Below are 25,360 nucleotides of genomic sequence, written 5' to 3'. Positions count from 1 at the left end.
GAGACCCAATTGCTTGGCACAGAGAAGTGAGGGGCACCTGCTGCTGCTACTGGGATGACCTGGTTGGCAGGACCTGGCATGCCATTGTAATGGTGCTGTAAATGGCAGACCCCCTACAAGACAATAGGGCAGGTGCGAGGTCTCCCTCTTTCATTTACTCAGCAAATATTTATGAGCACCTACTATGTCCCAGGCACTGGGCTAGGGACTGTGGATACATTGGTAGGAAAGGGATCTTCCCTTCTGGGCTTACTTTAGGGATGGGCTTATCTGAGCCAGGCAATAGGTATGATGGACTTCAATGGCAGGTGTTAATACATGCTATAAAGCAGGGCAAAGGGATGGGATAAAGAGTGAGGGCAAGGTTAGAGGATTCTGGGTCCAGGCCCCAGACAGCCTCTCTGAGGAGGTGACTTGACAGAAACCTCAAGGAAATAAGGGCAGGAGCCATGTGGATATTCAGGGAATAGCAAGTGCAAAGGGCTTGGGTGGTAGTGGGTTATGACTAAAGAACAGCTGGGAGTCCCGTGTGGAGGGAACAGAGGGCTTTATGGGGAGGGGGAGTGGTGGGAGGCGAGGTCATAAGGGTGCCTGGAGGCCAGACTGTGTAGGGCCCTCACTCTGAGTGAGATGAGAGTCACCGAGAGCTTTGTGCAGAGACTTGTGTCTTAACAGGACCCTGTGGCTGTTGTGGAATCGAGGCTGAAGAGATCAAGAGTAGAGGCAGGGAGGCCATGGGAGACCACTGCCCTGCCAGGAGCGAGATGATGGTGGCTGGACCAGGTGGTGCAGTAGGAGTGGTGAGGACTAGTTGGATTCTGGAGAGGTTTCAAAGGTCGAACAGGATTTCCTGATGGATTGACTGTTGGGGGAGAGAGAAGGGGAAGGAGGGAGAGTTGGAGGAGAAAAGACAGAGAGAGGAGATAGTGTTAAAAACCATGAAAATGGAAGAGGTTACCTGTGTTGGCAGAAAGGGGACCGAGTTTGGGTGATTAGAAATGTGTCTGGTGAACTGAAAATCAAGATGTAGGTCTCAGTTTTAAACATAACATCAAGACATAAAGAAGAATAAAACCTTTTCTGTCACCTCCTCCATGCCCAGCCTGGCCCTGGGTGCTAGGCCCCTGAGATGCAGCCATCACTGTCCTGGTTGGTGGGCAGTGGCCCCAAGCAGGTTGGGAGCCAGCTCCAGCTTGCGAGAGCTGTCTCCCCAGTGTGAGTAGCGGCACTGGCGTCAGGCAGGCTGCCTGGTTCCAGGAGGTTCCATGAGCGTGTGACTAAGCTTGGAGTGACTGCATCTGCCCCCACACTGCAGTGTCTCTTCCTCTTCCCAGCGACACCAATCAAGACTGTAGACCGTGCTCACCGCCTCTGCTTACTCCTTAACCCACCGCTTCTGCCTTTGGTTTCCACTCTGCCCCCAGCTACCTGCTCCCTCCTTCCCCTCCCAGCCCAGCTTCTCAGGGTGTGGATTGCACTCACTGACTCCAATTACTCCTCACCCACTGCAACCTGCATCCCACCCACCTCTCTGTGGTCACTGTTCTCACCAAGGCCACCAGGACCTCCTTGGTTCATCTCAGTCCTCGCCTCCCCCAGGCTGTGGGCAGTGGTACAGTCCCCTGACACCCCTCCACAGCTTGCTGGATCTCTGAGAGCCTGTCAGCTTTCTGGCTGCTCCATTTCGACACCTTTGCTGGCTGCTCCTCCTCCGTCAGTCCCTTAAGTGTCTCTGTTTCTCAGGGCATTGTCCTGGCTGCCTTTTCTTTTCAGACCACACCCTCTCCAGGTCTCGTCATGGATGGCATTTCTTATGCACCAGAAGCACCTCTTACTCAGCAAAGCAATCCCAGCATTTCCACTCAGCCCCGCCCCTGCCACTCTGCCCCCTGACTAGTGAGGGGCACCATTGTCCCTGTATGGGCCCTCATGGCTACACCCCAGCATCCCTCTGCCCCCTTTCAACCTTTCTAAATAACAGCCTTATTGGGGCATAATGTACATACCATAAAGTTCACTCATTTTAAGTATTCATGTTGCTGAGTTTTAATAAATGTGTACAGTTGTGCAACCATCACCACAATCCAGAAGTTTCCTTGTGTGCGTTTCAGTCAGTCTCCACTCATGTCCCAGGCACCAGGCAGCCACTGATCTGCTTTCTGTCTCTGTGGTTTTGCCTTTTCTAGAAAGCTCATGTAAATAGAACCACACAACACATTTGTGTCTAGCTTCTTCCACTCAGCAGCTATTTTTTTGTTGTTTGTTTTTGTTCATCTGTTGTTGCATGTGTCAGTACTTCACTCTTTTCTGGTGCTGAATTTTATGGATATATAACATTTTGTTTATCTGTCCCTGGGGCATATGGATTTTGGGCTGTGATGATAACGCTGCTACGGACATCCATATACATGTTTTTATGGGGACATACACTTTTGTTTTTCTTGCATTCCTCTCTTGTTTCTACCATCTTACCAAACCCTGATTTCCACTGGAGGAGCCACCTGGTCTCAGGAAAACTGACTCATCCTCCCCAACTCAGGGACTGAGCATGTGACCCCGATTAAGCCAATCAGTGTGTTCCATTCCCCAGGCATGATGATTGGTTCCTAGATAGGCATGTGACATAAGCGAGTCCAATCAGAGTGACCCTTGGGACTTGGCTGGAAGAGAAGTCCTTCCACATGCCCCCTGGTGTTATTTGTTGGGAACAGCTGCAGCTATTGTGAGGACTTAGGAGGGAGCTGACATGGAGAAGGACTGGGATGAGAAAACATTAGCGAAACAGAGCTGGAACCTTGATTGAACTGTGCCTGAAGTCCACCATGATACGAGTTAATCAGTTCACTTTATTGTTAAAACCAGCTTGAGATGGCTTTTCCTGTTCTTGTTTATAGTGCAGGGGTCAGCAAACTATGGCCATGGCCTGCTTGTTCTTATAAAACATTTGTTGGAACATAGCCATGCCCATTCACTTATGTATTGTCTGTGCAGCTTTGGAGCATTGAATGGCCTACAAGCCTAAAATAGTTACCATTGGTTCTTTAAGAAAATGTTTGCTGACTCCTCTTAGAGCCGAAAGCTTAGTACATTAAACCCCTCCCCCGCCCCCACCTTATCCGCGGTTTTGCTTTCTGTCATCTTAGTTACCCACAGCCAACCATGGTCCAAAAATATTAAATGAAAAATTCCAGAAATAAAAATTCATAAGTTTTAGCCCAGCTGGCGTGGCTCAGTGGTTGGGCATCAACCTATGAACCAGGAGGTCATAGTTCAATTCCCAGTCAGGACACATGTCTGGGTTGCAGGCTCCATCCCCAGTGGGAGGCGTGAGGGAGATGGCCAATCAGTGATTCTCTCTCATCATTGATGTGTCTCTCTCCCCCTCCCTTCTTCTCTGAAATCAATAAAAATACATATATTTTTTAAATTCATAGGTTTGAAATTGCACACTGTTCTGAGTAGCATGATGACATCTTGGGCTGTCTGCTCTGGCCTCCCCGGGACATGAGTCATCCCTCTGTCCAGCATTTCCACACTGTATACACTACATCTGTTAGTCTGTATATGTCTGTAAGTCACTTAGGAGCTGTCTTGGCTATCAGACGGACTGTCAATATCGTGGTGCTCGTGTTCAAGTGACTGCTATTTCACTCAATAATGACCCCAAAGCACAACAGTGCTGCTGGCAATTCGGACATGCCAAAGAGAAGCTTTCAAGTGCTTCTTTTAAGTGAAAAAGTGAGTATAGTATAATAAGATATTTTTAAAAAGAGGCCACATAATAACTTTTATTATAGTGTATTATTGTAATTCTTCTATTTTACTGTGAGTTATTGTTAATCAATCTCTTATTGTGCCTAATTTACAAATTAAAGGTGTGTATGTAAAGGAAAAAGCAAGAATATAGAGGGCTCAGTACTATCCACGGTTCTAGGCATGCACTGAGGCGTTTTGGATAAGGGGGGACGACTGTGTTCACTGAATCTCCTTAGTCACTCAGAGCAGAAACCTGGGATTCACCCTGGACTTCCTTTACCTCTTCCTCCACATCTAACAGCCCCAAGCCCTGAAACTGTCCCTGTCCCCCTGCTCCAGTGCCCCTGCCCTCGGAGACACTGTCAGCTCTCACCTAGATCACACCGCCACCTCTAGGCTGCCCCACAAAGCTACTGGTGACCTTCCTCCCACCCAGACTTGACTAAGGCTGCTCCCAGGGTCAAGGCCACACTCCCTGGACTGTCATTGCAGGACCCTCATGATGGAGCCCCAACTGCGTTTCCAGCCCTGTCTCCTCTCCCCTTCCTCCTCCTCTCTCCCAGAGCGCACAGACCAGCCCCCCACCTGCGCAGAATCCTCGCAGTTCCCGAAACCTGGCATGCTTTGTCCCTCTTTCTCCGTCTCCAATGCCCTTCCCTACGCTGCCCACCTAGTGAACTCCCGTGCATCCTCCCAAGCCCAGCTAGAGCCTCATCTCCTTTCGGATATTTCTCTCATTCCCGGGTCGGTCAGGCCCCCGTGTGCCCCCAGGCTTCCTTCCAGAGCAGCTTCCAGCACCTTGGACTGCCACCCCCACTGACTAATTCATCTCATTGCCTTCAGTGTGGCCTGGCTTGGGGTGTGCACAGAGTAGGGGCTCAAGGAATGTTTGTTTGTGGATCACACAGTAGGAACTCCCTGACTTCTGCATCAGGCTTTGAATGAGGGACCGTCTGGGCTCTCTGGTAACAATGGGAGAAGGAGGGGCTGGAACTTCCCCAGCCCCCAGGCAGGATCGCCTTCAGAAAGTGCAGAGAAACACCTTCTAAGATGGACAAAACGAACCAAGCATGAGCTCCGAGAAGGACTCAGAGGAAGGAAAAGTAGGGCAGGTGAGAGTGGTCCGCTGCAGTGGGCCCTGAGGGTGCGGAATAGAAATGAAGGGATTACAGAGAAATGTCATTCAATGAAGATCACCCGTGGCCTCCGGAAGTCAGTGGGCCAGCTGAGAGGAGGCCAGATGGCCAGTGAGGGGGCTGCTGGTCCTGTCAGAACTGCAGAAGGTTTAGGGATTTATGAGACTGGCCCTTTGGAGGATTTGGGGAACATCTGATTTCCAAGTCCTCAACAGAAACACATTTGGACACCAGCTGGCTTGGTCCTGGGTGAACTTTCCCAAGAAGCAGGTGTGGGGGATCCAGGGCAGCACTGGCCTGGGTGACCAGCCAGCTCTGCCCTCACCCACTGTGGGGGTCTTGGCTCCCCCCTCCCAGGCCTCAGGCCCACACTCAGTGCCCATTCCAGAAGTATGTGCTCGTGTGAATCCAGTGCACGGAAAGGCAGAGACAGGCCAGGCCCAAACTCCGCCGCAGGGCTACAGTGAGGGGCAAAGGATGCCGTGGTTGTGAAAGGGCCTTGCAAATTGTGAAGTACTGTGACACCATGCCATGTCCCCTCCTCTGGGCAGCCATCCTGGACTCCCCTGCTGAGCTGGTCACCCTGTCCACACCCCGGCTCCTCACACAGTGTATAAACCTCGTCCTGGCACCCAGCCGCTCTGTCACAGACCCTAATGTAGGACATGTCCCGCCACCAGGCTGAGCTCCTTGGGGGCAGGAGCAAGTGTGTCAGTCTTCCACATCTGGCTCAGTGCCTGGCGCAGAGCGGGGGTTTGGCAGCTGGTTCTTGAATGACCTTGAATTGTAAAAAAGCAATTAGCTTGTGAGTTCTGGGTAGCCTGGGTTTATCAAAGTAAGGGCCAGGTGGTACATGGTAAATTTCTAATGAAATGACAAAATGTTTTATGAGTTGTGGCTCAAAAAGTGTGAGCATTTGGAAATGCGGTCTCGGGGTTGAGAATGTTAAAAGCTGTGTGGTCCTGCGCTATCCAGTAGGGTTGCCACAAGCCACAGGCAGCTATTTAAATTTCATTTTATTCAAAATTCAGTTCTTCGGTTGCACTAGGCACACTCCGAGTGCTCGGAGCCACATGCGCCTCCTGGCTATACTGTTGGACAGTGCAAATGAGAATGTTTTCGTTATTGCACAGAGTTCTCTTGGACAGCATTCCGCAGGACCTTGAAAATTCACATCCATGTGTTATCTTTGGCCCTGATAGGTGGGGGGCTTCCAAGATTTGGCGGGGGAGAGCTGGGACTCTGGAGTGTGAACAGACAGGGTTTGAATCCCTGCTCAGCCATTTTCTTGTTGTGCAGTCTGAAACAAAGGAACTTCCATATTCTTCCTGGGGCTCAGTGTTGTCATCTGCAGAATGGGTGATGGTACACTGGAGCAGAGCTGTGAGGTGTAGAGGACAAAGCTCTGTCAAGAGCTCCTGGGTGCTCTGTGCGAGGAGCTGCTCTCATTCACAGGCTGGTGCCCTAGAGCTGTCAGAGAGCGGGAATAGGCTGCACGTGTCAGAAAGGTCTTGAAATTTGGAGCGAAGCTGCCCATACTCCTCAAAACTACAGGCAGGGCATGATGAGTTCATCCGGGCCTTGGGGGCCAGTCTGGAGTAGTGGCCAGTGGGCATGACTGTCTGGGGGCAGTCAGTGGGTGAGAACAAGGCTGGGGCTGACAGAGCCTGGGAAATCATGGACAGGGGCAAAGAAGTTCATTCCAGATCTCCCAGATGCTGGGAGGGGCTTTGCAGTCTAGCTTAGCATGCACTTTATGTACAACTCTCTGCTGTCTACTAGCTGACCAGAGCATATTAACTAATAATAATATGAGGACTAATAGCAACTATATTTCCTGAGCATTTTCTATACACTGGGCACTGTGCTAAAAGATATAATATGTATATGCATTAGCCCATTTAGTCCTTTGTAATAGGTATGTTAATGTTCCTATTTTATAGCCAGGGAACACTAAGGTCACTTGTTCAGGGTCACAAGGTGGTGGAGCTGGGGTCTACCGGGGCCCATGGTTTAGATAAAGTCCACACTCCTTATCTACCTGGGCCTAAAGCCCCTGCAGAGCTGGCCTAGGTCAGCTCCTAACCCTTCACTCGTTGCTCCCCACCTGGTCTGGTCAAGTTCCCTAGACACCCAGGCTCTCCTTCCTATTTCTGTATCCTTGTTATCCCCCAGTCTAGGTGACCCCACGTCCCCTCTACCCTCCACAGATTCCTGTTACCCTTCGAGACCCTGGGAAATCTTGAGGCCAAGAGCTGGGTCTGAGTCATTTTGTGTCATAATGTCCAGCATACAGCTTGGTGCATTAGAGACCTTAATAAATTGTGGGTGGTAGATGGATGGGTGGGTGAGTGAGTGGATGGAGGGGTGAGTGGAGTGGATGAATGGTGAGTCTGGGCAAGTAGATGGTTGGTGGGGGGTTGGCCAAGTAAATGGGTGGCTGGTATGTGAGGGATGTGGATGGCATCTGGGTAGATGGGTAGCTTGTGCTCAGATGTCCTGAGGCAGGATGGGGCATGAACTGAGCACAGAGCAGTGGGCATGGAGAGAAACTGTGGTTTGCGAGACATCAGTGAGGGGCAGGTTGGGGGAGAAGGTGATGAGATCCATTTTGGACGTGGGGGCGTAAGGGGCCTACAGAGGGAGAGCTGGGAGGCCGTCGGGGAGATGAGTCTCAGTTGGGTTCAGGGGTGAGGCCGGGCTGCACAGAGAGATCTGAGAGGTCCGAGTGGATGCGGGTCAGAGGGCCGGAGGACTGGCCATCAGAGGAGGCCGAGGAACCACGGTCCCTAAGGCAGAAGACCCAGGAGGAACACAGCACAAGCGGGGAGGGCACTGCCAGGTCAGGAACAGCCATAAATCATTGCAGGTGGTGCGTTTGGGCCGCCAGTACCGAGGGAGGCAGGCAGGAGACTCAGTGCTAGAGGTGGGCCGTAAAAGGCGACCAGGTGGAGAACGGCCTGGGGAGCAGTTACCCGGAGCCGGAAACCCCGCAGGCAGAGGCAGGGAGCAGGAAATGAGCAGGTTTTGTCCCTTGGAGCCCGCAGCAGGAGCTGGAGAGCAGGAGGCGCCACATCTTTGCCCTGCCCCAGCCGGTACCCTGTGGCCACAGCCTCCGGGGCCTGGGAGGACTCAGGGGGAATTTGGGAGCTGTGTTACTTTGGACAAGTCACCTTCCCTCTCTGGGCCTCAGTTGCCTCATCTGAAACCAGAGGCATTTGCCACTTGCCTGGTTTGCTGAGAGGACTAAATGAGATGGGGTGGGGGGTGTGAAAATACCCCCATGCATGTGGAAACCCCATAAATGCTATTTTTCAAAACTATTTTTTCATTTCAGTTCAACTCCACATATATTTATTGAGCCAGAAGGCAAGCCCATTTTGTATGTAAATTAAATTTGTGTATAACCAATACCATTTTACCTGGGCCTGGGAGGCCATTTATTATTTGAGGAGCTCTAAGTCGAATTCTTTTGAAAAGCCCCGGTTGCTTTGTTTTTTGAGGAAGGAGGATTTTGACTTTTCAAGCTTGCAGACCGAGGCTTTTATTTGTTCCATGTGCGTTTTGAAAAAAATCCTCCTGGCTGCTGCACAGGAAATAGACCGAGGGAGGCAGCAGGGTGCCTGGGGAGGAGGCCCGTGCTGTGGTCTGAATGAGAGATGGTGCCGCTGGGACAGGGGTGACTCTGGCGATTAAAAGGAGAGGATTTGAGAGATATTTAGGAGGATAAGAAATAAAGGACATGGTCTTTGGTTTTACAGATGAGGGGATGAGAGAGGAGGCAGAAGGGACATGGGAGCCTCTTGGCTTCTTGGTTACTGAAGAGGGTGAGCTGGTTCCAGGTACCAGGTCAGGCACTGATGCAAGAGGACGAGGTCTCCGGCGAAGGTCACACTCTAGGCCTTGGACACAGAGAGCGTGCGGTGTCCACATGGTGGCAGGCAGAACTGCCCGTAGGAATTTGACTATGCAGACCTGGAACTGCAGCTCAACTGGAGAGAAAAATGTCAGTGGCAGGAAGGAGGGAAAACGCAGAGCGCATGACAATAACTGTTTACCCAGCATTGAAAAGACATGTTGAGCAAAGTGTTCACCGAGCACCTTCACGTGCTGGGTGCTGTGCTGGGCTCTGGGGACCTGCCGTAAACCAAAGAGACCAAACTCTCTACCTGGTTGGGCTGACGTTTTAGTGGGAGGGGCAGGCAATAATCAGGATCAATGACTCATTCTCATGTCCTGTTACATAGTGGCAGGTGCCAAGGAGAACAAGAAAGCCGGGAGGATCAGGCCCTGGGAATGTTAGGTGGAGTGGGTGGGGGGCAGTGGTATCAGCAGACATGGAGGTTGTGCTCACTGAAATCATTGACGCTCACCACAGCCACACGAGGAAAGTGCTGTCATTACTCCCATTTTAGAAATGAGCAACCGAGTCACAGAGAAATTGAGAAACTTGCCCGAGGTCACTCGGCTATGGAACTGGCAGAGCCTGAATTTTACCACAAGCCCATGCTCTTCAGTGGAGAGTTTTAACCGTTATGCTGAACGGCCTCTCGTGGACAAGGTCAGGTCTCAGCAAAGATCTGAAGGAAGGGACGGCGTTAGGCTCACGGACATCTGGGCAACCAACATTCCGGACAGAGGAAGAGCAAGTGCCACGGCCCGGAGGAAGCAGCAGGGCTGGTCTATTTAAGAATCAGCACCAAGGCCAGAGTAGCTGGGGCAAAGGGGAGAACTGGCGGTGATACCTGCGGCATTCGGGCATTCGTAAGGCTGCCAACCGTTAGTGGAGGTGAAGTGAGGCCATGGAGTGTTCATAGCAGAGGGTCAGGATCTGACCTGCGTCTTAACCTGCTTCCTCTGGCTTCTGTGTCAGGAGCAACAGCAGAAGCAGGAGATAAGAGAGGACATGGATAATCCAGGTCAGAGATGATGATGGCTCCGTCCACGGTGCTGGAAGCCGTCAGGTGGTGTATGAATGTCTTGATATGATGTGCAGGTGGATCCGGTAGGAGTTGCTGATGGCTTGGATGTGGAGGGTGAGGAAAAGAGAGGCATCAAGGATGACTCCAGGATGTGGGCCTGAGTGACTGGAAGGAGGGGGCAGCTATGGGAGGAGCCACTTCATAAAGTACTTTCCATGGCCATTATCCCTTTTATTTCATTTTTATTTTTGAAAGGTTTTCTGTTGTTAGGCCAACCTTTGCCCAGACATTTAGTAAAGGGGAACTGGTTTTCCTCCTAGCTCTTTTTTAAAAAATATCTATTTTATTGATTTTTTTACAGAGAGGAAGGGAGAGGGATAGAGAGTTAGAAACATCGATGAGAGAGAAACATCGATCAGCTGCCTCCTGCACACTCTCCACTGGGGATGTGCCCACAACCAAGGTACATGGCCTTGACCGGACTCGAACCTGGGACCTTTCAGTCCGCAGGCCGACGCTCTATCCACTGAGCTGAACTGGTTAGGGCCATTACCCCTTTTAATCCCCTGGCTACTCCCTGAGGTAGACATTGAGACTCTCAGGTTACTTGACTTGCCCACTTATCACTTGGCCAGAGTGTGGTGGAGCCAGGACCAGAAGCCAAGTGTGCATCACAGGGTTTGGAATTTTGATTCATTCATTCGATCAGCATCCATTTCTGAGCACCTCCTCTATGCCAGGCACTGTGCTGAGTGTTGACAAGGCTGACAAGGGACGGCGATCCATGCCCTCATGGAGCTCCCAGTCTGATAGAGGAAGCAGGGTCAGCCAGTCATCATGGAAATGCTTTCCTCACCTCAGCACGACAGGCGGCCGGAAGGAGAGAGCGAGGGACTGAGGAGCCAGTAACCGGACCCAGTTGGGAGGTCAGGGAGTGGGTAAACGTGGAGTGCAAAGGCCTCGGGGTAGAGGGTCGGGGGGGGACATGGGAGGCTTATTGGGAAACTCGCTGGATTCCCAGGCCATAGCAGGAGAACCCTGGGAGGACTGCAGACTTCCAGGGAACAGCTACCCATTTGGAAGTCAAAGAATCTTTTCTTTTTTTAGTGTTGGATTGTTGTAACAGCTTTTTTTGAGATATAATTCACATACCATATAATTTATGCATTTAACGTGTATAGTTCAGTGGTTTTTAGTATGTTCACAGAGTTGTGTACCTATCACCACGGTCCGTTTTAGAACATTTTCATTATCCCGAAAGGAAACCGCAAACATCTTAGCTGTTATCCCCTTCCAGCGCGCCCCCCGGCAACCACTCATCTACTTTCTGTCCCTCAGAGCTGCCTGTTCTGGACATTTCCTAGAAGTGAAATCATACACTATCTGGTCTTCTTTCACTTCACATAATATTCTCGACGGTCATCCATGTTGGAAGTTCTGGAATTTAAACGCCATCAGTGCTGACAGGGACACAAGAGACTGTCTTGTGTGGGGCGTTCCGGTCCCTCAGCAAGGAAGTAGGGGGACTCCAAGACAGGTCTCGGGACCCCCAGGTCAGGGCCACTGCCCCCCTGTCCTGCACAGGCGCCTCCCTCTGCTCTCGCCTCTTTTCCTTCAGCTTTGGACTCTGGCTGGTTTTTGCTAAAAGTGACAACTTGGTTGGGAGCACATCCTTCCAAGCCCTGGATCCTCATGCCTTGGCAATTTCATGCCCCGTGGTGCACCTTGAAATCTTTATGCAACTTTAAGAATCTGTGTCCACTAATTCAGAATTTGGGGGAGTTAGGCATTTTCTTTTCTTGCTACTTAACCACTTTTCATCCAGACGGCTGTGCCTGTTTGTCTTGGTTGGTGACCTTCCTCTGGGGGAGGCAGGGGTTCAGTGCCAGGTCTTGGAATTAGATGCTCTGCCTCCTCCTCGGTGTGTGTGCCCGTGGGGAACCACTGAAACTCCCTGAGCCTAGTCCTGCCTTTGGAAAATAGTGATAACCTTGTAGGGCTGGGGGGAAAAGGAAAGGCTGACAAGCTTGTGAAGGGCTTGGCAAAGAGTGGGTGCAGATACAGGCAGTTAGAGAGGTGAGGGCTTTCCAGGGCCCGGGCATGACCAGGAGAGAAGGATGACCCGCCCCCACCACTGATGGCCCCGTTCTCCATATTCCTCCTGTGTACCGACCCCTGTTCCTCCCCTCGCACAACCGAGAGGTGGAAGCCTGGGTTCAGATCCTGGCCCAACCTCTTGGATTCTGTGCCCCCGCAGAATTGGTTTCCATTGTGTCTGTTTCTCCACCTGTAGAATGAAAGGGTGGAGGGAGGGGGATGCCACTGAGGCCTCCAAGGCAGCCCAGAGGCTCCTGGGAGGAGGTTATGGGATGGAGGAGCCCTTTCCTTCTCCCAGGAGGACTGGGTCCCTGCTGCTTTAAAGATCCAAGCAGGAGCGGTGGCACCTGTTCAGGAGAAGTGGGTGGAGAGGGACACCTGGCTTCCCTTCGCCTCTTGCACAAGATGTGTTATGTGGGAGGTGATGGAGGTGATGATGCAGTGAAGGGCCTCCTGCTCTGAGTGCAGGGACAGGGACAGAGCCTCTACTCGGTGCCAGGTATTCTACTTGCATTGTCTTTTTAATCCTCACAGGAGCCCCCCAGAGAAGGCACTCTTTTTTATTTATTTTTTTTAAGTCCTCACCCAAGGATATGTTTCTTGATTTTAGATAAAGGAAGGGCGAGAGAAACATCGATTGGTTACCTCGCATACATGCCCTGACCAGAGATCAATCCAAACATATTCCTCCTGTGTACCGACCCCTGTTCCTCCCCTCGCACAACCGAGAGGTGGAAGCCTGGGTTCAGATCCTGGCCCAACCTCTTGGATTCTGTGCCCCCGCAGAATTGGTTTCCATTGTGTCTGTTTCTCCACCTGTAGAATGAATGAAAGGGTGGAGGGAGGGGAATGCCACTGAGGCCTCCAAGGCAGCCCAGAGGCTCCTGGGAGGAGGTTATGGGATGGAGGAGCCCTTTCCTTCTCCCAGGAGGACTGGGTCCCTGCTGCTTTAAAGATCCAAGCAGGAGCGGTGGCACCTGTTCAGGAGAAGTGGGTGGAGAGGGACACCTGGCTTCCCTTCGCCTCTTGCACAAGATGTGTTATGTGGGAGGTGATGGAGGTGATGATGCAGTGAAGGGCCTCCTGCTCTGAGTGCAGGGACAGGGACAGAGCCTCTACTCGGTGCCAGGTATTCTACTTGCATTGTCTTTTTAATCCTCACAGGAGCCCCCAGAGAAGGCACTCTTTTTTATTTATTTTTTTTAAGTCCTCACCCAAGGATATGTTTCTTGATTTTAGATAAAGGAAGGGCGAGAGAAACATCGATTGGTTACCTCCCATACATGCCCTGACCAGAGATCAAATCCATAACCTGGTTATGTGCTCTGACCGAGAATCGAACCCGCAACCTTTTGGTGTATGGGACGATGCTCCAACCAACCAAGCCACCCAGACAGGGCAGAGGAGGCACTCTTAACACCATTTGACAAGTGAGGAAACTGAGGCTCAGAATAGGACAGCTGCCTGCCCAGTGTCATTCAGCAAGTGAAGGGCTGAGCTGGGATTTGAACTCAGGACTGTTTGGCTTCCCTGACTGCCCCTATTCAGAGAAAATGAAGGAGAAGCAAGACAGGGAGGATCAGAGCCTTTGAAACTAAGCTTCCCGGCTGCTGTGGGGATTTGGCTGCTGTGGGCATTCTGTGGGTGGTAAGAAAGGCATCATAAATATGCATGACATGCAAATAGGCCTCTGAAAAACAATGTGGGGCCCACATGAGCTGGGATACCAGAGTACTTAGAAAAATGTAGTGTACAAACACTTGGGCTTTTATGATTGCTGCGTGGTGTGCCCATCCCCAGGGTCCCAGGGTGGAGAAATTATCCCAGGCACCTCCTAATTGACCTTCTCCCCCATCTCTGCAGGCACTGGTGCCTCCACTTCTGCCAGCTGCCTGGTGGTAAGAACTTGGTCACTCCCAGCACTGCAGGGCCCTGTCCCACACTGGCTGCTGCCTCTGATTGAGTGCCTGGAGGGATGTGTGTGCCAGCCCTCGGTCCAGTGCCCGCTCCTGAGGTGACGCCTGCTGGTTCCCGACTGGTTCCTGTTTTTCCTCTGCACGTAACCCTCTGGTTGGTAAGTAACTGGGTCTGCCGTCCTGGGCACAGTTGGGAAATGCCCAGCTTTGCCACCCAGTGACACCCACATGCTGGTGAGGGGATCTCAGTCTGAGCTCAATTTATGATTTAACTGCTTATCTGTCCAGTCCTCCCAACAACCCAATAGGTGGACATGGTGATGGCTTCCTTTTCATAGAGAAAACAGCCTCAGAGAGGGGAAGCCACTTGCCCAAGGATGCACAGCCAGCCCAGCTCTGTCTACCTCAAAGGCCAGCCCTGGCCATACCCAAGGGGCTGGGCAGTTGGTGACATGGGCTCAGGAAGGGAAGGGGAGGGGTGAGCCTTGCTGGGGCTGAGGCAAGGCCATCAGAGTTCCCGAATCTTGGGGGTCCTTGTTGTTCCTGCCCCTCCAGTCTATTCTGCCCACATCCCCCCAGTTCCCACCTGGACTGACTCCAACACAGGATGAGGTGCAGGGCCTGGCAGCCTCTCTGACTATCCGTCTGAGGTTGTGCAGCCCACCCCTGGCCACACCCCATGCCTGGTCCTGTCATCTTTCCCACAATGATGATCCCAAGAACATACCCCCATTCAGTGCCGGCACAGCACCTGACACTCGCCGTCTTCCTCCACCTCAACCTACCGCCACCTCCCAGGCCACACAGGAACAACTAGTCTAGGTCACAGACGAGGCTGCCATGGTTCAAATGAGGGTCACCAGTCACCAGCCAGCACTACATGGGACAGTTGGTTTATGATCTGCCTGTTCATGTGGCCTCTGCTCCCAAGGGTGAGCACTAAACTGCTTCATCCCCTACTAGACAGCCAGGTACCCAGCATAGAGTGGGAACACAGTCAATAGCTGTGGAAGGAAGGAAGTTCCTAGATGTCCCTTCCCTCCACTAGACATCATCAGGAGCCCTGAGCTCAGTGGCCTTTTAGCTGCTGGTCCCTGCTGACCCCAGAGAGCAGGCAATGAGCTCAGGCCTTCAGCAGGGTGGCCAGCCCCTCTGGTCTCTATTCTCTCATCTGCCAACAGCTGCCCAGCCTCCCTGATGGGATGGTTATGAGGAGGAAAAAGACTTGTAAATATGTATCATATGCAAATGTTATAGGATAATAAAAAAGCATGTGAAGTTCGCTGGAGATAATGTAAGTACAAGTGCTTCTTCAAGGCCAAGGAGCACACTTGTGTGGTGCCAGCCTTATTATTAATAACCATGAAAAGAGCCCTATTAATTAGCTGCCCCCAACCCAGCTCCCCTGATCGGTCCCCTGGCTTATTGTAGGGACTGCAGACAGCAGCCGCATTTGGCTGAGAAGCTGTTGTGGGAAAAGAAGTGATGACATCTCAATCTGAGAGCTGTGGGTGTCTGTGGGATTTAATCATTTGCAAATTCTCCTGGCTGTGCCCCAGTCTCTGCGTGTTCTCCCCAGGAACTAGATGTGTAACAGGAGCCACCTGAATAATGTCGAGCATTTCTTGAGCAATTACTATGTGCCTGGCATCTCACTAAGTGCTGACTTTTCTTCATCATCTCAGTTAAACTCAGCGTCCACCTCTGTCCCCCAAGCCAGGCACAGCCAGAGGGGCAGGATGTGGCCACTGAGAGCACAGCATAGCGGGCAGCCCTGCATGTGTGGCCCAGTGACGGAGAACGGGATTCCTTGGCACGAGCTGGGGGAGCAGCCGTCAGCATTGTGAGGAAAGATGGAGGCCTGGGCGGCAGCGAGGGAGGTGTTACTGCTGCTATTTTGCTAACAAGCTAGTTATTTAAAGAACAGCCAAAGCCCAAGTCAGGAAATTAGATGGGGAGTCTCCATGCTCAGGACAGGAGTCCAGGAGCCTGGCTCAGTCAGTGCAGAGTAGCCCTACTTTATTTTTTAATTTGCTTATTGTTATCAATAATAATAATAATAGCATTATAACAGTAAAAAATTGATTATTTTGTAGAAAGAATAGGCCATAATGCAGGGGTGGGGAACATCTGGCCTGTGGGCTGTATAAGGCCTGCGAAATCATTTGGTCTGGCCCTGCCAAGGCAGCTGCAGGCGGGACTTGAAATTCAATAAAGCTAGGAGCTTTCCTCATAGCAACATAAACGTACATTAAGTGAATGATGTTACAAATACCCAAGTGGCCCTGGGCAGGAAAAGTTTCCCCACCCCTGCTGGAAGGCTTGGGAGGGGGCTCAGGAGCGGTTTCTGTGACGCTGCTCTATTTATTGACCCAGAGGTGGTTACGCAACTCTTAGTTTCGTGACAATTCATCCAGCAAGCATTCCTGTTTTATGTCCTTTTCTCTATGCATTATACGTCACAGCAAAAAGGCTGAAAAGTGACTACAATAATAGTTAATATTTTTTGAACACTTACTAGATGCCAGGCTCTTACTAAGTGTTTCAGCTCATCTCATTGAATCCTCACGGATTCTATTACGACCCCCATTTTACAGAGGAGGAAAGCGAGGCTTAGAAAAGTGCAGTTACTTCTCCCGCAGCCAAAGAGCACTCAGGTGCAGAAGAAACCGGACAGGCTCAGGCCGACATCACTGGCTGTGTTTGAGGATCGAGGGCCAGGAAGCTCCCCACCAAGGGCAGGGTTCCTCCACTTGTTCCTCAGACCTCTGTCGCTGCCTCTTGCATTTTTAAGGCTTAGGAGGCCAGGCAGGTAGCTGTGACCACAGGTAGCAGAAGAGGCATCTGGGAGTCTGCCAAGGGACCAGAGCAGGGCATTTAACCATTTGACAAGTGTGGAAGGATAGGAATGGGTCATCCCTGGGAACAGGGCAGGGGAGAAGGCGAGGGCATAACCAGGAATCATTCAATATAAAAAGCAGTCATCCAGTTGAGATAGGGTCAGACCCAACCTCTGAACTAACTGTATGTGGCCTGAACTGCCATTTCCTAAGGGCCTACTATGAGCTGAGCATGTCCATTATCTTCCTTAATCTTCAGAACAACCCTGTGAGGTCAGTGGTATTGGCCCCATTTTACAGATGAGAGAACCAAGGCTTGGAAAGAGGAAATGACCGGCCCAAGGCCACACAGCCAGTGAGTGGAGGCTTCTCTGCCAGCTCTCCCAGGCCCCAGCACCCCGTGTGTCTCCTGTGTGCGTGGCAGGTACTGCTCGGTGCTGGGGTCCCAGCAGGGCCGGCACCTGGCCTGGAAGCTCCAAGCAGTTCTAAGGCAGATCTCTGGGTCCCTGAACTGGTGCTGGGGACATGGCCTAGAGGGTGGCATGGGTGTCTCTAAGCCCTGAAACAGGGGCACCTGCTCTGCAGATGGGGCACCAGCCCTGTGCTATTCCTGCATTCCCAAGACATTTATTGAGTGCTAGTCCCTGGTAGTCGATGCCCCTCACAGAGCACACGGCCTTGGACAGAGACAGATATTATACAATCACCCAAACAAATAAGCTGAATAAGCAGAGACTCCATCATTGCAGTGGAGGACGTTAGCATGGTGACGTTATACAAATGAATAGGATAGGGGGGCCTAATGACATGGAACGGTTCAAGATGGCTTCTCTGAGGAGGTGGCATTTGAGCTGGGACGTGAAGGGTGACACGTGAAGGGGTTAGCTGTGCTGAAGAGTGTTCCTGGCAGCATTTGGTGATAGCAGGACAATTGGGAACCCAATTGTCTATCACCAGCGGACTAGTTACATTCATTTACTGCAGCCATACAGTGGCACCCACTGCAGCTGTTAGAAATGGGGCCACGGATCTCAACTTCCTGTTTCAGGAAGAACTTCACAGTGTGTTACAGAGTTGAAAAAGAAGAGGTTATAAAACAGATATCATTTTTTTGTAAGAAGTATGTGGGGCATGGGGACATGGGAGATCTGCATTGTCTTCTTCATACTTTCCTGGGTTTGGCGATTTTCCTCAGTGTTAGATCTTGGGAAGGCAAACGGGGGCTTTTAGGAGTTCCACAGTCCTGCCTGGAGCAGTTCTCCAATAAAATGAGATAAGATGTGGGCTGGGGAATCAGCAGATCTGGGCCACACCTCAGCTCTGCCACTTCTTGGCTGTGTGACCTTGGGCAAGTCACTTGCTCTCTCTGATGCTGAGTTTTCCCTTCTGTGAAACAGATAAGAATGCCAGTGTCGGGGTAGCTGTGGGGCTTCGGCGAGTTAAAACACGTAGCGGGCTGGAACAGTCTCAGTGTTGGATCACCGGGGGTGGCGGCTGTCACCACCGTGCCCGCCAGAGGTGCCACCTACTCTGTGCTCATCATGTCCTGCCTGGGCTCTCAGTACTGACTGGTCCCACAGGCTCAGCTCTGAGGGTCAGACCCAGTTGGGGGATGAGGCCCAGGGAAGTGGACCACTTAGCTGGGCGTACACAGCCAGCTGGACCCCAGACTAGCACCACCCTCAAACCCTGAGCCCCGAGCTCCAGCTTCCTCCTCCGCAACTGTATGTAGGCCTGAACTGCTGCTTCCTAAGGATTGGGAATGAGCATTCTCAACAGAGATGCTGTTCTGGGGACACCCTGGCCCTATATTTGCTTGTTTGGGGTTTGTTTTGTTTGTATTTGCTTGTTTTTGATAACCACTAAACCTGCCCAGGAAGAAAGATACTACCTATGGACACAGAGTCTTAAAACACAGACAGAGAAACTTACACTGGTGAAGTCAAACTCTTAGAATGTGGAATCTTAGTCATACATAATCCAGCAAGCGCAAACCTATGCATTTTACAAGTAAGTTCACTGCACTTTCTTGATGACAGTGATAAATTAGAAACTGCCCAATTACCTACCAGCAAGAGATGGCTAAATAAATTATGGGCCAGCCAGACAATGGTGTTCTCAGACATGGAAAACATGTCTGTGGCGCCTTGTTGAGGGAAAAGTAGGAGGACACAAAACGGTGAATATTGTATGATCTCGGGTTTTTAGGGAAAATAAATAAATAAATATATGCATGTTCTGCCAAGAGAAACACCCAGAAGGAAAACCATCACATTGTTCATGGGGGTTGCCTCTGGATGGTGAGATATGGACAAGCTCTATTTTTATTTTTGCTTGTATCATTCAGGTACTTTCCAAGTACAAGTGACAGAAAACCCAGCCCAGACGGATTTAAACAAAAATGAAATGTATTGGCTTGTAACTGTAAAGTTCAGAGGTAATGGCTTCAGGCTCAGCTGGATCCAGGGGCTTAGACCCTTTACCAGGACCCGATTTCTCTCACTATTTCTCATCTCTGCTTTCTCTGGGTTGTTCCGTGTTCTTTTTGTTGTTGTTTTTTTAATCCTCACATGAGGATATGTTCTTATTGATTTGAGAGAGAGAGAGACAGAGAGAGAGAGAGAGACAGAGAGAGAAATGTTGATGTCAGAGAGAAACATTGATTGGTTGCCTCCCATATGCAACCCAACCAGGGATCAAACCTGCAGCCTAGGTATGTGCCCTGACAGGGAATTGAGCCTGCCACCTTTAGGTGTGTGAGATGATGTTCCAACCACTGAGCAACCCAGCCAGGGCAATGTCCCCATGTTCTTATAGGGCTCTTTTGTACAGAGATAAGATGCCTGTCCAGAGGAATATGCAAGACTTCTTCCCAGGTAGCCCAAATACAAGTCTCAAAACTGAGTCTCGGCATTGATTGGTCAAATTTGGAGGTGTGCCCGCCCCTCAATCAATTGCTCTGGTTGGCAGGCTGGGCCTATGCACCGCCCCCCAGCTGGGGATGGTGTCAACACCACCAGAACTTCACCAGTGGAGAGTGGGAAAGAATAGCTCCCCCAAACAGAAATGTGTGCTGCAGCCTAAATAGGCCAAACAGTGGCTAAACACAGCAAATTCGCCTCCTGTACTGATCTGAATTTCCCAAGATGTGTGACTTTCATAATCAGAAAAAAACAATGTACCTACAGAAAAGAGTCCTGAGCACAGAACTTACAATCAGAAGCTCACTGAGGCAGCTTTGGGCTCTCAAAATCAGAATCTCTGAAGTGCCAGTCCAGCTCAGGAGACACTGGCCCTCTCCGTGTCAGGGCCCATGCTGGGCCGGCAGGGAGCTGTCCTGGCCCTCAAGGGTCTTGCCGTTTTGAGGGAAGTGGGAGAGGCCCATAGATGATTTGTCTGCAATGTGGGTATATGCACAAAAGCCAGACTGGGAGCAAGGAAGTCTTCCTGGAGGAGGTGACACCTATGCCGAGTAGCTAAGAAGAGTACGGAAAGACCATTGTTGCAGGAGAAATATGTCAAGAGCGTGTGGTGGGAGAACATCCAGTGGATGAGCAGCAGCAGGTCCAGACCACAGGGGCCTTGAATGCCAGGATAAGAGCTTGGACTTGATCCTGAAGGCAGTGGGGCGTCTTTGAGGGATGTTTTGGGGAAGGGACATGTCAGCAAGCTCAATCTGGCTGGTACTGAGAGCATAACCTTGGAGGGGTCAGGTCAAGGCCCCCCGTGGGTAAGGAGAGAAAAGACCCAGTGGTCCCTCAAAGGGCCCTTCGATATCCCCTGGTCTAAATTATTTTCTACCATGGATCAGAATTTCTGATCCAAAGAAATTTCTGTCCAGCCATTGCTTGCACACTCTCAGAGATGGGGAGCTCACTTTCTATTCCTTCCACCTCTGATTAGAAAGCTCCTTCACCCGATCAAGTCCACAATCCTGCCACTGCCTGAGGCATACCTGGAACATTTCCCACTCACCTGCCTCTGAGGTCTCTCCCCAAAGTGACCTTCCAGGGGATCTGGCAGGAGCCTGCCTCTTTAGGCCGTAGTGTTCCAAGACCAAGAAGCCCTGGGTGACTGCATACCCTGCTGGGAGCTTGAATGGAGAGGGGAGGGCAGAGTCACATCAGCCTGACAGCAGAGGGAGTGTTTAGGCCTTTGGACACACATCTGCGTCAACCAGTTTTCCAAATGCCCTTTACATTTACAATCTAAAAACTGTGGCTGAGCCACCCCTACAACAATACAGAGCAAATTCGAGGCACGTCTGGAACAGGGACCAGTCTCTTCCACCCCTGCCCACTCCCTGGCCCTCCTGCTCACCTGCTCCCACCCTTCAGGGGAGCCCTGGTTGCTTCATCTGCTCAGACTTAGGCAGCTTTTGTCTGGAAGCTCCAACCCTCCCAGATCATCCCCTGATACCCATGTAAATTTGGAGGCAGCCAGCAAAATCCTCAGGAATCAAATGTTTTGCGACTTTATTTTGACAGCAGCATTTTTTGTTTCTAATACATCAATGCTGAGACATGCACGAGCCATGTTTTCTGGGTCATCGCTAATACTTCATCGTGCTCCAGGGTCCCCATTTAATCACTCATTCTCACACTCCACAAACGTTTATTAGCACCTACCAGGTGCCAGGCGCCGTGCTATGGAGTTGCATTAGAGCAGCCCCTGCCAGGGAAGTTCACCGTTCAGCCACAGGGAGAAGCGTCTCCATCAGGGGAGCAAGTGCTCTATGGCAAGTCAGAGGGAGGTGCTGATCCCTCAGAGATCTCCGGGCTAGGTCAATTGGTTCTCACCTGCCTCCTGCTAAACTCTGAGGCCACAGGGCTTGGAGGTCGGAGCATTCAGCCCAGGACAAAGCTTGGAAGACCTCAACTATTGGGCCAGGGAGTTTGCATATGATCCTTGCGGTAGAAGGGCCCAAAGGCAGGGCAGACCTGAGCGTTAGAAAGGTCCTTGCATTGGACTGGTGACAGCTGGGGGTGACAGTGGGCAGGACCCCGGAGATGGTGCAGAGGGGTGTTGAGCAGGGAGATCTAACAGGACTTGGGGGCTTAGTGGGTGCTGCAGAAGGGGAGAGAGAGGGTTAAGTTTGATCCTGGGAGGGGATTGACGTGGGTTTGGGTGCCCTGTGGACCAGTGTCCAGATGAATCCTGGCAGAGGCTGGGTCAGTGTCCGTGAGAGGGCCTGCAGGTAGGGCCAGCAGGGACCTCTTCAGCCTTCAGGACACGTAGAGCAGGAGCCCAGTGAGACCTCCAGGTTCCCGTGTCCCCATCGAATGACTGGGACAAGTTTCTACCCCTCGTGGAGCCTGTTTGTTCGTCTGTAAAATGGGGTGATGGCAGTATCTTCCCAGTGTTTGTGAGGAGGGTCAGAGGGGGTTGTGTATTGGGCAGGCCTTGCACGGTGCCTGGCACACAGTAAGTGACTGGTTACCGTGGTCATCGGCGCAGAAGTGGCCAAGGGAACTGGGGTGTGCCACCTGCAGAGGGGAAACCAGGGACCTTGAGGGGCCTTGCTCCCTGCCTTTCTGTCCCTGTGGAGGGAGGCTGGTGTGGGCCTGGCACTCAGACCTGGGGGAAAGCTCTGGGGAAAGAGATTCTAGCTGAGACTAGGAAAACCTTTTGGATACAAATTGCTCATTGCTAATGGGTGTGGTGAGCTCCCCATCACTTGGAGTATTTAAGCAACAGCTGCATCACAACTTGACGGAAAAGTCTGTAGAGCATTTGTGATTCAGCTGAGGATCTGGAAGGTCCTTTCTAGCCCGGAGAGTCTGATTTCCTGTTTTTCCTCCTCTGAGCCCCAGTTTTCTCATCCATAATAAGGGGAAAATAGCAGCCCCTATCTTAGAGTTGGTTGCAAAGTTTCAGTGAAATCATTCAAATAAAGTGCTTAACCCAAATTTAGTTCATAACAGGTGCTCCGTGAGTAGCGCTGCTATGGCCATCACTGATGTTACGCTAAATTCTTCCATGTGTTACTTTCATCTGAGGGCCTCAGTGTGCTCATCTCTCAGCCAGGAGCTGCTGCCTGCCTGCCTTCCAGGACCCACTCTCTGCCCTTCTTATTGCCACTGTCTCTGTCTCCAGTCCCCCCCCCCCCAAAAAAAAAAAACCTCCCGGGAGGTGGTAGGAATTCCAGACCCTCCGGGCCCCTTTTAGCTCTTGCTTGAGCGAGAGTTGGCAGGTTGGGGTGGCGGGCGCCATCCGCTTCCCATATGCTTCCTGCTATTTAGAGGAAAACTCTCCCTGCGTTCCTCCAACCACACGGGCTGACATTTCCAGACAGACGCTGGAATCGGCTCTTTGGGGGATTGGCAGATAAATTTGGCCACGGCTTTTGGGAAAATCTTCAGCCTCACTGGGGAAGCGGAGCCCAGGCTCACTTGACTTCCGTCCACCCCGCGACTTCCTCTGGGGGCTGGAGTGCTGCCCCCCAGCCTTGCAGATGAGGGTAAGTCTTGCCAGCCAAGCCTTCTCCCAGGAGAGCTTCTGCTCAGGGAGTTGTGGCCTCCAGTTCTGCCTTCAGAGGCAGCAGGGGTTTGCAAGAGGAAGCCATGTCTCCTCCCCCTGCCCCCCTAAGACCGAGAGCCTGGACATTGCCCTCATCCACTTGGCAGAGGAGCAGATTCTGGATTAGAGACCTGAGTCCAAGGCTACTTGCGTCTCTGTGACCTTGGGCAGGTGGCTCCACCCCTCTGAGCCTCTTTTTTTTTTTATCTGTAAAATGGCGGTGATAATAGAATCTGTCTGATTAAAAGCCCTTAGGATGGTGTCAGGCTCGTGCTAAGTGCTTAACAAATCCTAGCCACTATTACCTTCATCCTCGTCATTGTCATTATTATTATTTGGCCAAGAACAATGCCTGACACATAATAGGGGCTCAGTAATATTCGTGTTTTTCTCTTCTTTCTTACAGCTATAGCTACTTAGGGAATACTGAGACATTTCAAAATTAGCTCAAGTAGGAGTAACCAGTGGCAGAAATGAAAGAATAAGGACATAATGAGTCTGCCATGTCCAGGGTAGAGTATAGTTGGCCAGTATCCCCCCACTACCCCCCCACCAACTCCCCCCCACACACACATACACGTGTGCTCACACACACGCACATTCACAACACACTCTCTGTCCCAAAGTTTCATTCACCCCCGCGGGAGTCTGGAATGCCCATCTGCTTGAATTCTGTTGGTGCTGAGATATGAAGCCATACCCTGAGGACATGAGACACAGAATAGCTTGGTTTTGATGGACGGGAGGGAGAGGAAGGCCTGGCTGGAGGCAGAGCTGGGGGAGGCTCTGGGCACCGGCTGCAACAGGAGGGTTCAGGGAAGCTTGAGTTCTATTTGGCTGGAGTAGAAAGTGGGTGGCGGGAAGGAGCGGGAAGTGAGTTTGAGCTTCATTCAGCACCTCCTGACTGAACCTGAGCAGCGGGCCTCATGCCAGGCACTGGGGGATTGATGGGAAAGATGGGCTTGTTTCCTGCCCTTGAGAAGCTCTGGTTCTGGTGGCCGGGAAGGGTGTAAACGACAAACATGCAAACAGTGATTAGCTCAGAATTAGCTCAGGTAGTAGTAACCAGAGGCAGAAATGTAAGAATAAAGACATACAGAGGCTGCCATGTCCAGGGTAGAGTATAGTTGGCCAGTCCCACACACACACATAATTAACAAGATTCTTGGTTGTACTCAGAGACCCAGAGGCTGAGAGAGAGAGAGTGGCATGGGATGGTGGTAGTGGGTACTGGATGGTCAGAGAGGACCTCTCTGTGACCTGAAGTTGGAGTTGATCCTACAAATGTGATTGGGGTAAATGGTGGGGAGCAGATGGAACAGCAAAAGCAAATTCCCTTAAATTCCCTGGGAAGTACACCATATACAAAAATAAACTCAAAATGGATAAAGGACTTAAATGTACGACAGGAAACCATAAAAATTCTAGAAGAAGCCAAAGGCGACAAAATCTCAGACATATGCCGAAACAATTTCTTCACTGATACAGCTCCTAGGACACTTGAACTCTGTGACCTGAAGTTGGAGTTGATCCTACAAATGTGATTGGGGGAAATGGTGGGGAGCAGATGGAACAGCAAAAGCAAATTCCCTTAAATTCCCTGGGAAGGTGGCAGGAGCATGACCCTGGGGGCCTAGAATGTCCGAGCCAGTTCGACTGCTCTTGAAGAAGGTCATTCTGGTGATGGGTGCAGGACCCTGGTGAGGAAGAGCTGGGAACCAGATCTGTCTGCAAAGATTGAGAGCCTCTGTGCACGCTTGCAGGCAGTCAGTGGGGACTGTGGACCAGGTAGAGCAGAGAGGAAAGAGCACTTCACTGGGGTCACGATCTGAACAGAATCCTGAGACTTGCCCTGACTGGTTTGGCTCAGTGGATAGAGCATCGGCCTGCGGACTGAAAGGTCCCAGGTTCGATTCTGGTCAAGGGCATGTACCTTGGTTGCGGGCACATCCCCAGTGGGGCATGTGCAGGAGGCAGCTGATGGATGTTTCTCTCTCATCAATGTTTCTAACTCTCTATCCCTCTCCCTTCCTCTCTGTAAACAATCAATAAAATATGTTTTTTTTAAAAAAGAACCCTGAGACTTGAAACAGGCCGTTTTAAAGGGAGCATCTGGGCCTGTGTGTAGATGGAGGTGGAGTCAGGTAAGAGAGGAGACATTGGGGGAACTCAGA

The 25,360-nt window shown here is 51.2% G+C and overlaps 1 protein-coding gene across 5 annotated transcripts in view; it reads left to right on the top strand.

Moving 5' to 3' along the window:
- The first annotated feature begins 13,776 nt into the window (after window positions 1-13,776).
- The window catches only part of DLGAP4 (discs large homolog associated protein 4), a 118,595-nt gene continuing 107,011 nt past the window's right edge, over window positions 13,777-25,360 (top strand). For all 5 annotated transcript variants that reach the window (XM_006764524.2, XM_006764526.2, XM_015564451.1 and 2 more), the window contains exon 1: window positions 13,777-13,985. The gene's annotated coding sequence lies outside the window, so the exon portion shown is untranslated. The remainder of the gene's footprint in view (window positions 13,986-25,360) is intronic.

This window comes from Myotis davidii, unplaced genomic scaffold, assembly GCF_000327345.1.
Source record: "Myotis davidii unplaced genomic scaffold, ASM32734v1 scaffold38, whole genome shotgun sequence".
In the NCBI taxonomy this organism is placed as follows: domain Eukaryota; kingdom Metazoa; phylum Chordata; class Mammalia; order Chiroptera; family Vespertilionidae; genus Myotis; species Myotis davidii.
The sequence above is the reverse complement of the archived record's forward strand: the minus strand, read 5'-3'. Positions and strand labels throughout refer to the sequence as shown.